Source organism: Amborella trichopoda, chromosome 1 (genome assembly GCF_054954075.1).
Source record: "Amborella trichopoda isolate Santa Cruz 75 chromosome 1, AtrichopodaSantaCruz75HAP2 v2.0, whole genome shotgun sequence".
Classification (NCBI taxonomy): domain Eukaryota; kingdom Viridiplantae; phylum Streptophyta; class Magnoliopsida; order Amborellales; family Amborellaceae; genus Amborella; species Amborella trichopoda.
The window spans coordinates 55,765,459-55,778,477 of NC_142336.1; the positions used below are offsets into that span (position 1 = coordinate 55,765,459).

Genomic DNA, 13,019 nt, shown 5'->3' on the forward strand with positions numbered 1-13,019 from the left:
TTTCTAATGTATTTTGGTCATTTTATTTTATTGGAAATATTGCTTTTATATTTTTCACTAGTGCGAGTTTAATAGAGGATTGGACGTCCAAAATTTGGTGTCAAAATAGTTTATAAAAAAAAATTAAAAAAAAATAATGTAGAGACGTGACATTGTGATTGGAGAAATCTTAGCCCTCCATTCAAAATGGAAGGTTAGATAAAGGGAAGTATATAAGTTTTATGTTGTAGAAGAAGCATAGAAAGTGCAAAGAATTTGTGTGCCCTATTTGGATCACCATATGAGAAATATGGCTTCCTAATTGAATCACCATATGGGAAATGTGGCTTTCTCTAAAGAGAAAGATTGTGCCTCCTTTGCTCCAGAGGCAAGGCTTCCCCTTAGAGAAAAAAGAACTTCCTACATAAAGAAACACCATGGATATGCCTCCTGTAGATTGAGATGATGGTTTCCTATAAATAAGCGATTTTCATGAAGATTTTGGGTGGTTTTTCTTTTCAATGAGAAAAAGTCTCGGTTGCTCTTAAGGTTGTCTTTTTGGACAGTGGTTTAGTTGTGGAATGGAGATGGTTTCTTCCTAGACAGTGGTTTAGCTGTCTGTAGAATAGAGATAAGAAAGTGGTTTAACTGTGGAGATAGTGGTTTAACTGTGGAATAGAAATGAGAGATCGGCGGTTCGTGCCAATCAAGAGAGCAAGTCTAAAATGGTTTTCTCGACTAGGTTTTGTCAAGGAGTAAAGAAGTAACTCTATGTCCCAAAATCTATTATGTAACTTTTATTGGTGTGTGGATTTCAGTTTGTCGTGCCCATAGATGTAGCCCTCTTGGGGTGAACCACATAAATCTTTATGTTTTTGTGGTGTGTGTGTGTTTTATGCTTTATTTTTCGTACTGTGACTCATGCTCTCCTCTATTTTGTTACTATCTGGATGAGAACACGATCTTCGTGGGATCCAATTTTTGGTTTCATGTTTCCACGTCTAAGAAGACTATTAAATCCTAATAGTGATATCCCCCCATTGTTTTCCATGTCCTGTTGATTTCTCCCCTTTTCCCATTTTTGACCTCATTTTTAGATGTCCTCTTTTCCCATTTTTCACCTCATTTTTAGATGAATGCCATTTTACTTTTATTGCACCGGTTGGTATAAATTGAAACCGGATTAGGTCATTCCCTCCATAATAATGTGTTTTCAACCTAGATTCTAATATCCTCAAGCATGGGTTAAGGCTGGCTGTGGGCTGGGTGGTTAGGCCAGGTACAAGCAAACCCTATAAGGTTTTGGACCTTGCTTGGGCCAGGGCAGGCCTGGCCTTAGGGGTGGAATTTTCTTGATCGGGGTTTGAATCCACCCATATCCGGATCCGAACTGAAAGTATACATGGGGATCTAGATCCAAATTCGGATCCAAAAACTATATAAAAATCTAGAACCGATTCGGATCCAAAATCTATACATGGATTTGTTAGGTCTTCCAAAAGTTAAAAAATTATATATATATTATATATAAATTAATAATTATATAACTATATATAGTAATATATGTTATTTTAAAAATTGGTTAGGATCCAATGGTACCCGGATCTTATCCGAATTACTATTTGGATCTAAATTTTGAATCCGTATCTAAATATTGGATCCATACTCAGATCCAAATAGGATCCAAAATTCGAGTTTCAAATCCAAATTGGGTAAATTCTCAACCTTACCCTGCCTATTGCTAGCCCTATCGCGGGTCAACATGGAGTAGGTCACGTGGTTACATGGTAAATCCCCAATTGGTTATGGGTTAATCCCCCGAATAATGCACGAACAAAGGATTAATCGATATTCCACTACTCAAGGTGGGCCCAATATTTCCTAGCTACTTGCTCTCCTAGTCTACTAGAAATGTTTTCTATACAACAATAGAATCATTCTCCCTCAAGTTTGGAACCTCTGATTCTAGCTCTAATGTTGGCATCCTTTTCAATCTTGGAACCCAAATTTAATCCGAATGCCCGGTTCTATATTTCTGGTGTCTACAATTTCATTGAGGAGTTTGGCTTTGTAGAAGGAATGAGCGATCCATGCCCTATGAAATTTGGGTTGCTAGTCCCCGGGCTTCTAAACTCCCATTTTGCCGACCGCCATGGAACCTCTATCGAAATATTTAAAAGGTTTTTAAAGGAGGCTGCTGAAGTGTGGGACAGCTTTCTCGTAGTTAATGGAGATTTCTGCTTCTTTGACAGCATTGATGAGTGCACAGGCTTTGTGATCACAGGCAATGCATCAGATGCTCACTGCAACGATTCATGGAACCTTCAAATTTGCCAAGCCCTCAAACATTTGCACCATTTGGAGAAAATGATTCTTGGCATATGTTTTGGCCACCAGGTTATTTTCTCTCTCTCTCAAGAAGCTTGCTTGATTAAATAAAAAAAATATATTATATTTCGGTACGATTTTTATTTTTTATTGTAAATGAATAGTAGATGCTTTAAAGGATGCAGTCTAATAACTCTCAACACAGTGAATACTTGACCTTTCAGTTTCACACAGTGATTAAAAAATTGGCCAAGTAGTTTTTCTTTGCCCAGTTTCAGTTGTATGGAGTTGGGCGTTCAATTTGGAGATATTAAAAAAAGTATTAAAAATTTTAAAAATAAATAATTTATTTGAGATATATTTTTTTATGTTTTCTATTATTTTTCCAAAGATTGGAAAGCATTAATACTTGTTTTTATAGTTTCTCTTCTTTTAAAATTATTTTAAAAATACCCCTAGTTTTTTAAAATTTATGTTTTTAAAATCTTACTTTAAACATATATTTCTCAATTTTTTAGATTTTTTATATGTTTTAAAAAAATTTATCTTTTTTTTTTTCTGCTACAGTACTCAACACTAATCAAGCCGAATTATTCAAACTCAGCGCGAGGCGACCGATTACCCGGCCCGAGTCGCTCTTTCTGACACCGGTTCGACGTGTTTCACGCTAAAAAGGCCCTTGTTGAATAGGACCTCCATACATGCATGTAATTCCAAATCATTTTTAGTAGATGGTGACGCGTGAAAGGCCCTCTTAGGGCGGCTAGCACTTACTTTTTTAACGATTTTATGCTCCTATGGGAGTATATTGTTCATTTACTCCCTCGAGTAAAAACTAATATCGAAGTAATTTTTAAGACCGTAAGTTGTTAAGATTGAATATCAAGCATCCAATTGTTGAAGGCCGGAATTAAAAATTTTAAATTAAAATTTTCCCTTAGGAGATTGATTATCATTTATGTGGGAGATGGTTATCTCTAGTATTTGTACGATATTTGCGATATCAGCATTCCATTCACACACACGAGCCATCGATGCAAAGTGTAGAGCTTGAAGCGGGGTGTTAGAGATTTAAATAAATTTATTATTAATGTGGGGAGTGTATACAGATCATTTACGTTTGATATAAAGAGGTCACAATTATTTGTAACTATATGATGTAAAATCTAATAGCTAGGGTGTCACAAAATTTGAAAAAATTTCTTTTGAAGTTTAAGCTTGATCAATGGAATAAATACAGCTATCCAATTTCACATCCAATGGTCAAGACTAATTGTGACCACCTTGTACTAAAAAGGTCAATATACGAGATATGTTAGAGTACTTATACATATGAGTATTCATTAAAGTACTTGGATACTTGATACTCTTGCCTCACTGTATAATAACTTTTTTGTTTATAAGTATTTTAGCTAATTAATCACAAATAAAATATACATGTTTTATAGAAAAAAATGTTTATTAACTATAATAAATGATGACATCATCTATATGAGATGTGATATTGCCTAATTGAAGTTATGATTTCTTTTTAACCACAAATAAAATGTTGTTGATTTCTCTCTAAAAAAAACCAAAGAAATAAGTTAGTGCGGAACCATCGGTACCCCTATAAGCAATGGATATTAGTGGGTCAGTCCGTGAACCTTTGAGGCTTCTGAATGTATGCAGAAAGATAGATGGATGGACACATAAACTGATGAATTTCGCAAACTATTATATCTCAAAAATCTGTCTCGTCTCTAGTAAACTTTTTCTTTATAGACACAACTGGTAGATTATCCACAGACGGCCTTGCTTGTTGAAGAAGAGTATAAATATTATAGCTTTGGAATTTACAAAAGGTAATAAACATAAAGGAAATTTATCGAAATACCCATAAGAAATGAACTATTCAACATTTTTCATTTGCTATTATTCCAACTCAGGATCATATATAAAATTAAATCAAAAGATATAGATAAAATGATAAATAATTAATCTCTAACAGTTTTCTTGGATAAAATTCCCTAAACACAAATATAAAAAGTTACTCTTATATTGACTTGAAAAGGACAATTATCTTTGAAAGGGTTCAACCTTTCGTTTAGACCATTAGCCAAGTTCCTTGGTGACCCACTATTAAGATCCATTCCCTCGCTCTCATGTACAATTTTTTGGGGACAGCAGCTTTATTATTTCATTTTGTGTTCTCACTTTATTGGGTTGCACATCACACCTATTGGTAGTGCTAAATAGTTATCTTTTGATATGACTTTCTACACTCTTTTATTTTTATTTTAGAATCACGATTATGCGGAACACTGTTGACGTTCTGCTCTTCTGGAGCTGATATTTTGCCACAATCTTTTCATACTCGTCTCGGGCTTGGGATTTGTTCCAAACCCAATGCGAGTTACTATGCCGAGTCTATCTATCTGGCCGAATGGATTCGTTACCTCATATAATGCATATTTTAAATTAAAAAAAAAAGTAAAAATGAAAAGACGAAGATGGTACATCACCAAATGAAAAGAAAGTCCTATCCAACGTGTCTCCCCCTCTCTCTCGCGATAGATATATAGATATATATATATATATATATATATATAAAAGTCACATGTTTCACTCTCTCCCACTAAAACCCAGACATGTCTGGTTTTGATGGAATCTACGCGCCTTCTGCTCCTTCCCTAATAAAAAGATTATCACGGGCTTTCAAATGAAGAGAGAATGGAAGAAAGGGGCTCCCAACGAGACATACTAGCCTCAGCCAAGCCTGTTGGACTCAGCCGAGTCTTAAAACTTTTTTTTTTTTTTTTTTGCGTATTATTTTTAAAATGTTTTCTTTTACCATAAAGGGGGTATATCGCTTAGGTTAGGTGTATTATTACTAGCATTAAACAAAACTAAGAATCAAAACAACTTTTTAAAATTAATTTTTTATAAAATGAAGTGCGCATTTATAGGATGGTGTGCTCTATATGACCATTCATTCATTTTTGGAAATCGTTTGCTCCGATTGCAGCCTTGTCAAAAAAGCAAAGCCTCACCTCATAACTCATCAAAAATTACAACTCAAGCATTGGAAAACCTTTACATCGATTATCTATGCTTGAACATTATGGTTGTGAAAAAAATTAGGATTTCAAGCAATAAAAATACTGTATATTATTACAAATCATCTAGACTGTCCATTTCGCCCTAAAAATAAGTATTCATAGATTCTCAGGATCTGTACATTTTTTTAATTTTAAATTTTATTATCAATATTGGAAATTGATTTTAGAGCCATCATAGAGATTTTTGTTGCCAAAAGTTCTTTCTGGACAAAGATTTGCGGTGAGGCTTTATTTTGTTATCCATAAAGCCTAGGCCTCATAGAAATTTCATCCTTCACTTTTGAATATAAGGAGATCGCAATCACTATTAGCTATTGGATATGAAAATTAACAACTACAGATGATTCACAAAGTTCAAGAAATTTTGTTTTGAACTATGTGCCATGTCAATGGCATACCCCAAATACTCAATTTCACATCTAATAGTCAAGTGTGGTGGTGACGTCCGTATACTACATAAATTAGATACGAAAATTAAGAACTTGAGATGCTTTACAAAGTTTAATAAATTTTATTTTGGACTTTGTGCTAAATCAATAGCATACTCCATATTCCTAACTTCACATCTATGGTTGTAACGTTTTATACTAAAAATAAATGATCTTAGTGCATACTTTTCTTTCTTATAATTAGTAATGACAGTTTTAAAATAAGTATCGTTTAAAATGTAATACACTTATCATTACTGGGGTATTATCGGGTGCGGAGTGTCATCGAGTTAGTATCGGGTTAGTTAGGAATTTAATGTATATTTATTGGACTCTAATACAATAGATTCATATGCTATTTACTTTGGACTAAATGATTATTGAGATTAGTAAATATGGATTCAAACTAGGAAAAGGTTAAAATAACCTTAGCCTTTATGAAAAAAGTAAACTTACATCTCAAAAGTCACCAAAATTTGCAGCTTTGATGTTGTAAAACCTCATCTGTACTCGACTATTATGAATGAGAAAAAACAAGGATTTCAAGTGATAAAAGTAGTGTATCTTGTAATGCATTATCTAGACCACCTATTCTTTTTGTCCAAATATCTGCAAGATATGTATCTTTTTTTAGCATCAAATTTCACAATCAGAGGTGGATCATAGAGGCTTGCATGTCAAAACTGCATTTTCTGGTGAGGAGTTGAAGTGAGGCATTATTTTCTTCCATAAGACCTAGACCTCATAGAAACATCTTTTGTATTATACACATTAGGGGAAAGTATCATGTATACATAGTGTACATCTATTCCATCAGTTAGAAAACCCACTCAGGAGGATTTTTTAAATCTATAAATCATATTTCATAAAAAAAAATTGAATTTGAATTTTCCAACACTTAGATCTCCCCCTCCATAAATTAAAAGCCTATGTACAACAAACATTTATTTTACAAGGCCATAGAGATCAAAATTTGAAGAAAAAATTTCAATTTGATATTTGAAATTAATTCTAGATTGGGTTTTACATGAGGGAGTCAATAGGCAGATACTCATGCGAGAGCACAATATCTTTTGGCTTATTATGAAGGGCAACTATTTTTATAATAACATAAGGCAACCACCTTAAACAATCAAAGTAAGCACCTTCAACTCTTTCAAAATAATGTAGTTCCGGCGCTAGAAACTCCTACAATGCCTAAATTTTTGTTTCAACCCCTAATTGTGAAATTCAATTCTTTAAAACTGGTGCAGTTCAAGCAAGTCTATAAAGACTTAGAAATCTTGAAAAAGCACGGTCCAAATATTGTGTTACAAAATGCACTATTTTTCAAACTTCAAATCTTTTTTTTCCCAAATCTATACATCTTGAGTTTGAGATGATCAATTAGATAGTTTTTAAGCATCGAAACAACCATTTTGAGTAGCTTTTTTCTTTCATTATCTTATAATTTCAATCAAGGGCTCAAAAGATCCATTTTTTCATAGAGCATTCACTTTTAAGTTTTCATTTCATGGAAGTACCTCCCTAGAATGTTGAGGATTGATGTATTGTATTCTGAGGAAATTGATCTGCCAAGGTGGAGTCAAAGGGACGACTCCGGAGAAGGGGTTCTTTTTAGGGTTAGAAGGAAAAACGGAGATTTCTTTATAATACGAAAACAGAGAGGGGTGTGAGGAAGAGAGTCATTGTAACCATATTCTCCAATGTCAGTAACGAAGCTATCATATCCCCGTGGACGTAGGCACATTGCCGAACCACATATATCTTTGTGTTGTGATTGGCTGTCTCTTTCTTTTGTATCTGGTTCTTCTTTTTTATTTCGTGGATTGTTTTTTCGTTTCTACAAATTGGTATAAAAGCCAGGTTATTCCGCTCTCTGGGGTTTGCTACCACGATGACAAGAAAGGGATCAAACGTCAAGTATGACATTGAGAAGTTCAATGGAAAGAACAACTTTACTCTTTGGCGACGAAGGATGAAGGATCTTCTGATAAAGCAAGGTCTGGCTAAGGTTTTGCTAGGGAAATCGAAGAAACCAGCAAAGATAGACGATGAAGAGTGGCAAGAGATTGAGGAAGAGGCGGTAAGTATGATTGATCTAAATCGATCAGATGACGCCTTGCGTTATGTGGTGGACCTCGAAACTGCTCCGGAGGTTTAGACAAAACTCGAGAGTATTTACATGATGAAATCTCTGACGAACAAGTTGTTGAAGAAGCAGTTGTATTCTCTTCAGATAGAAGAAAGCACGGATCTGCTTGAACATCTCAGCGAGTTCAACTAGATCATAAGCCAGTTAGCAAGCGTTGAGGTCGAAATCGAAGATGAAGACAATGCCCTACTTCTGCTAGCTTCGCTACCAGGATTATACGATCACCTGGTTACGACTCTGCTATACGGGAAGGAGACTCTTGAGACGGACGAAATCATTGTAATTCTTTTGTCAAACGAGACAAGGAAGAAGACTAGCAGCATTAAATCTCATAGAAAATGTTTCTTTGGAAAACACAAAAAAAGTCATGAAAGAGATAGATCAAATCAAAAGAGGACTAGAAGCAGAAGTCGGTCAAAATCAAAGGGGAATGGCAAGTTTACTTGTTATTACTGCAAAAATGAAGGTCATATGAAGAGAGACTGCACAAAAAGAAAAGAGGATATAAAGAGAAAAGAAACAGGAAAAGCAGCTGATAAAGCTAACGTGGCTGAGAGCTCTGACAGAGATGATGGAGATCTTTTCTCTATATCTTCAAGTAAAAATCAATTTACTGATTCTTGGATTTTAGATTTTGGATGTTCTTTTCATATGTATTCAAATAGAAACTGATTCGAAACCTACAAATCATATAATGGTGGATCTGTTCTAATGAGGAATTATGTGGTATGCAAGACCATTGGAATAGAAACTATCAAAATCAAGATGTTTGATGGGATAGTACGAATCTTATCAGATGTGAGGCATGTCCCACAATTAAAGAAAAACTTAATATCTTTGGGGGCCCTTAATTCGAATGGTTGCAAGTATACAGCACCAGGTGGAGTCCTCAAAGTTAATAAGGGAACTATGGTTGTCATTAAACGTCAAATGACTGGGAACTTATACATGTTGACAGGGAATACAATTACAGGTAAAGCTTCTATAACCACAGATGTAGAATCCAGCACATATGATACAAAATTGTACCATATTTGTTTAGGACATATGAGTGAATGAAGTATGATGAAACTTCATAAAAGGAAATTATTGAAGGTTGTTAGAGCTTATAAACTGGATTTCTATAAGTACTGTTGTCACACCCCAAGAATTTACAATACTATTATTCCTGAGATGTGACGGACAAAACATATATACATCTATTGATAGGACAAATTTACAGTGGCGAGGTCTTACATAGTAAATAAAGAAAGCTAGCACAACAACAGTATCTTCCAAGGTTGATCTTGACTAGCACTCAAAATGAATCCGTAGTTATCCTGAAAAAATGTTTACCATAATTTGATGAGTTTGGCTACTCAGTAAGTGATCATCATATTCCTAAAAATAATCATGATTGAAAGATATCAATATTTTCCAAAATGAGATCTATTAACAGAAATCCATCAACAGTTTCACTTTCAATAAATGCATAATTAAGTATAATCCGAGTAATTGAAATGCTTATAACACTTTTAACGGCAGTACATAATTCAAAGGATTTCACAAAATACCCTACTGGCGTCCCAAGTAGGTCACCTATATACCCCATCAGCGTCATGATGGGTCCACTTAATCCATATCGGCATCCCAGATAGGTCCACTTAATCCCTGCAGGTCCACTTATACCTCACCGGCGTACCGGATGAGTCCACTTAATCCCTACCGGCGTCCCAGATAGGTCCACTTATACCTCACCGGCGAACCGGATGAGTCCACTTGCATACTTAAATTATTTCTAAATCTCTTTAAACATTCGAAAGCAGCTATATCATGTACTCAACATATCACTGAAACCATTAATATGAATTTCACTTAAACCATTAATAACAGTCACTTTCTATAATATTTCAAAAATAACCAATCAAATATTTTGGGCTCAAATTTAGAAAGGTAGCAGTTTGTAAAGGCATTCTAGCATAATTGCCAATTTAATATGTATAGAAAAAAAAACTCTTATAAAAATTCAAGAATACGGAATTTTCACAATTTATGGAATATCAATTCACAAATAAACATTTCACAACAATACTATAATCAATTGCAAAAATGTCAATTTTTAAATAATAAGGCAGTCATTTGCACATGAATTTTACAATGTCTAAATATTCAAAACAGTAGAAAGAAATATCACAATTTTACTAAAAGCAGAAATATCATATTTATTTCTAACAATAGACAAGAAAAATGAATAAATTTATTTTTCTAATTTACAGCATTCAAAATTTCTAACATAGATAAAATATCACAATTTTTATTAAAAAGATTATTTTTCAAGATAATGAGGTCACGTGCGCATAAAATTTATCGCGCCTAAAATTCATGATAATAAGCAGAAATAATTATTTCATTTAATTTTTAAAAAGAATGGATTATTTTTTGAGACAATGAGGTCACTTACACACAAAACTGATAAAATAAAGATCCTAGACGGAAATATCACTATTTATTAAAAATAGACTATTTTTCAGAAAGACGATGTCACTTACCCACAATTATTTTAGAGGGAGCTTTCGATAAAAATTTCGGTTCGAGAGAGAAGTTCACTGTGTTTCGACCAGAGAGAGAGATCTCAAAATTTTGTTTTAGGGTGGGAGTGCTCACATCCCCTATTTAAATTCTTATAACGTATTATTATATTGTTTTATTACGCTCTACCTCATACCTGAGGTGTCGCGTTAAAAGCAGACTTTTATCGTACGAAAACCACGTCCGCTAAAGGACGTTGCCAGCTGCAAGCAGCAGGAGGCAAAAGCAGGCAAAAGAAAAAAAGTAAAGGCAAAGGCAAATCTTTTGAAAATAGTGATGGTCCTCAAGGACCATCATATTCAAACAGAACATCACCTATTTAAAAGCATATTTTCTCCTTCTTTTTTTTTTTGAAATTTTAGGATTGTTACAACTGTGTTTTCGATAACCAATGAAAGATTAGATTAAGAATTGCAAATCATACGAGCAAGGATATACTAGACTATCTACACACTGATGTATGGGGGCCTTCACCAATCAAATCCAAGGGTGGGGCAGAATACTTTATTACCTACATTGACTATTACTCAAGGTTTAGGTCTACTTCATGAAACACAAAAGTGAAGCATTCACGAAGTTTAAACAATGAAAAGCAGTGGTAGAAAGGAAGACATGAAAGAAACTGACATGCGTTAGATCAGATAATTGAGGGAAGTAAAATTCTAGAGAATTTCAAGAATTTTGTAAAGAAAAGGGGATTGTATATCACTTTACCGCACTAGAAACTCCTTAGCAAAATGGTGTAGCTGAGAGGATGAACAGAACTCTTTTAGAAAGAGCTCGTAGTATGAGATTGAATACAGATTTGAAGAAAAGTTTCTAGGCAGACACAGTTAAGATGGCCTGTTTCATCATTAACAGGTCACCATCTACAGCAATTGATTGTAAAATTTCAGAGGAGGTGTGGACAAGCAAGCCTGTAGATTATTCTATGTTGAAGATCTTCAGATGTCCAACCTATGTCCATGTGCAAAGTGGGCAATGTTCCAAATTAGACTTTAAGTATAAGCAGTGCATCTTTTTCAGTTATGAGAAGGGAGTAAAGGGATTCAAGCTTTAGGATCCTACTTCACATAAAGTTGTGCTTAGCAGAGATGTTGTGTCTGATGAATCTCACGTGGCAAAGTCAATCAACATGCAAGATAACATAGTACAAGTAGATGAAAGTGATGAAGAAAGATCGACAATCCAAGTGGAGTTAGAAGAGTCTGAAACACCAGAAAAAGAAGAATCATCTAGCAGCATACTAGAACAACAGCAACCACATGGTGAACCCTACAATCTGGCAAAAGGCAGAAAAAAATGTATTCACAAAGCCCCTATGAGATACGGCTTTGAGACATAGTAGCTTTTGCTCTAAACGTTGGTACTGGGGATATCTCTTCTTTCGAAAATGCTCTAAGTGATGTATAGAGTGATAAATGGATGACAGCCATGATGGAGGAGATGGAGTCTTTGCAAAAGAACAAGACTTGAGAGCTTGTCAAGAGGCTCAAGGAAGGAAAGTGATTGGGTGCACGTGATCTTTCGAAAGAAAAAGGCAGCAACAGAAAAGGCATGTGAAATATTCAAGACTATGATCGTAGCAAATGACTACACTCAGAATGAGGGATTGGACTACAATGAAATATTCTCTCCAGTTGTCAAACACACTTCAATAAGGGTAATACTTGTTTTAGTAGACATGTTTGATTTGGAGCTAGAACAGCTTGATGTGAAGACAATGTTTCTTCATGGTGATCTGGAGGAACAAATCTTTATGGAACAACCTGAAGGCTCCAAGGTACATGGAAAGGAAGATCAAGTTTGCTTACTCAAGAGATCGCTTTATGATTTTAAGCGATCTCCCAAGCAGTGGTACAAGTGCTTCGACTCTTTCTTAGTACGGATTAACTATTCAAGAAGTGAGTATGATTGTTGTGTTTATTTTAAACTTTTCGATGATAATTTTTTATTCTCTTGATGTTTTATGTTGATGACATGCTCATCGCTGCCAAGAATGCATACGACATAGCCTCTCTCAAGTCTATGTTAAATTCTAAGTTGGATATGAAGGATTTAGAGGCTGCTAATAAGATCTTTGGTATGGAGATTCATAGAGATCGAAATGCAGGTAAACTCTAGGTAGCTCAGAAATGGATGTTGAAAAGGTGCTAGAGTGTTTCAACATGGAAAAGTCCAGGCCAGTTAGCACTCCATTAGCGAGTCATTTCAAGTTATCTGAACAGCAGTGTCCCACTACAAATGAGGAGATAGAGCAGATGTCTTTGGTGCCCTATGTATGCTATGGTTTGTAGCAGACCGGATTTATCTTATACTGTCAGTGTTGTTAGTCGATACATGAGTAATCCTGATAAGGAGCATTGGAATGCAATCTAGTGGATTTTCAGATATCTGAGCAAGACGTCAGATCTCATAATTATGTTTAGCAGGAAGAGAAGCTTTACAGAACTAGTGGGA

At 34.7% G+C, this 13,019-nt stretch overlaps 1 non-coding gene across 1 annotated transcript; it reads left to right on the plus strand.

Moving 5' to 3' along the window:
* The first annotated feature begins 1,898 nt into the window (after positions 1–1,898).
* On the plus strand, positions 1,899–3,209 carry LOC110007822 (uncharacterized). The gene is made up of 2 exons (XR_016040078.1): positions 1,899–2,376; positions 2,875–3,209. It is a non-coding gene; the product is annotated as an uncharacterized LOC110007822 (transcript).
* The last annotated feature ends 9,810 nt before the right edge of the window (positions 3,210–13,019 follow it).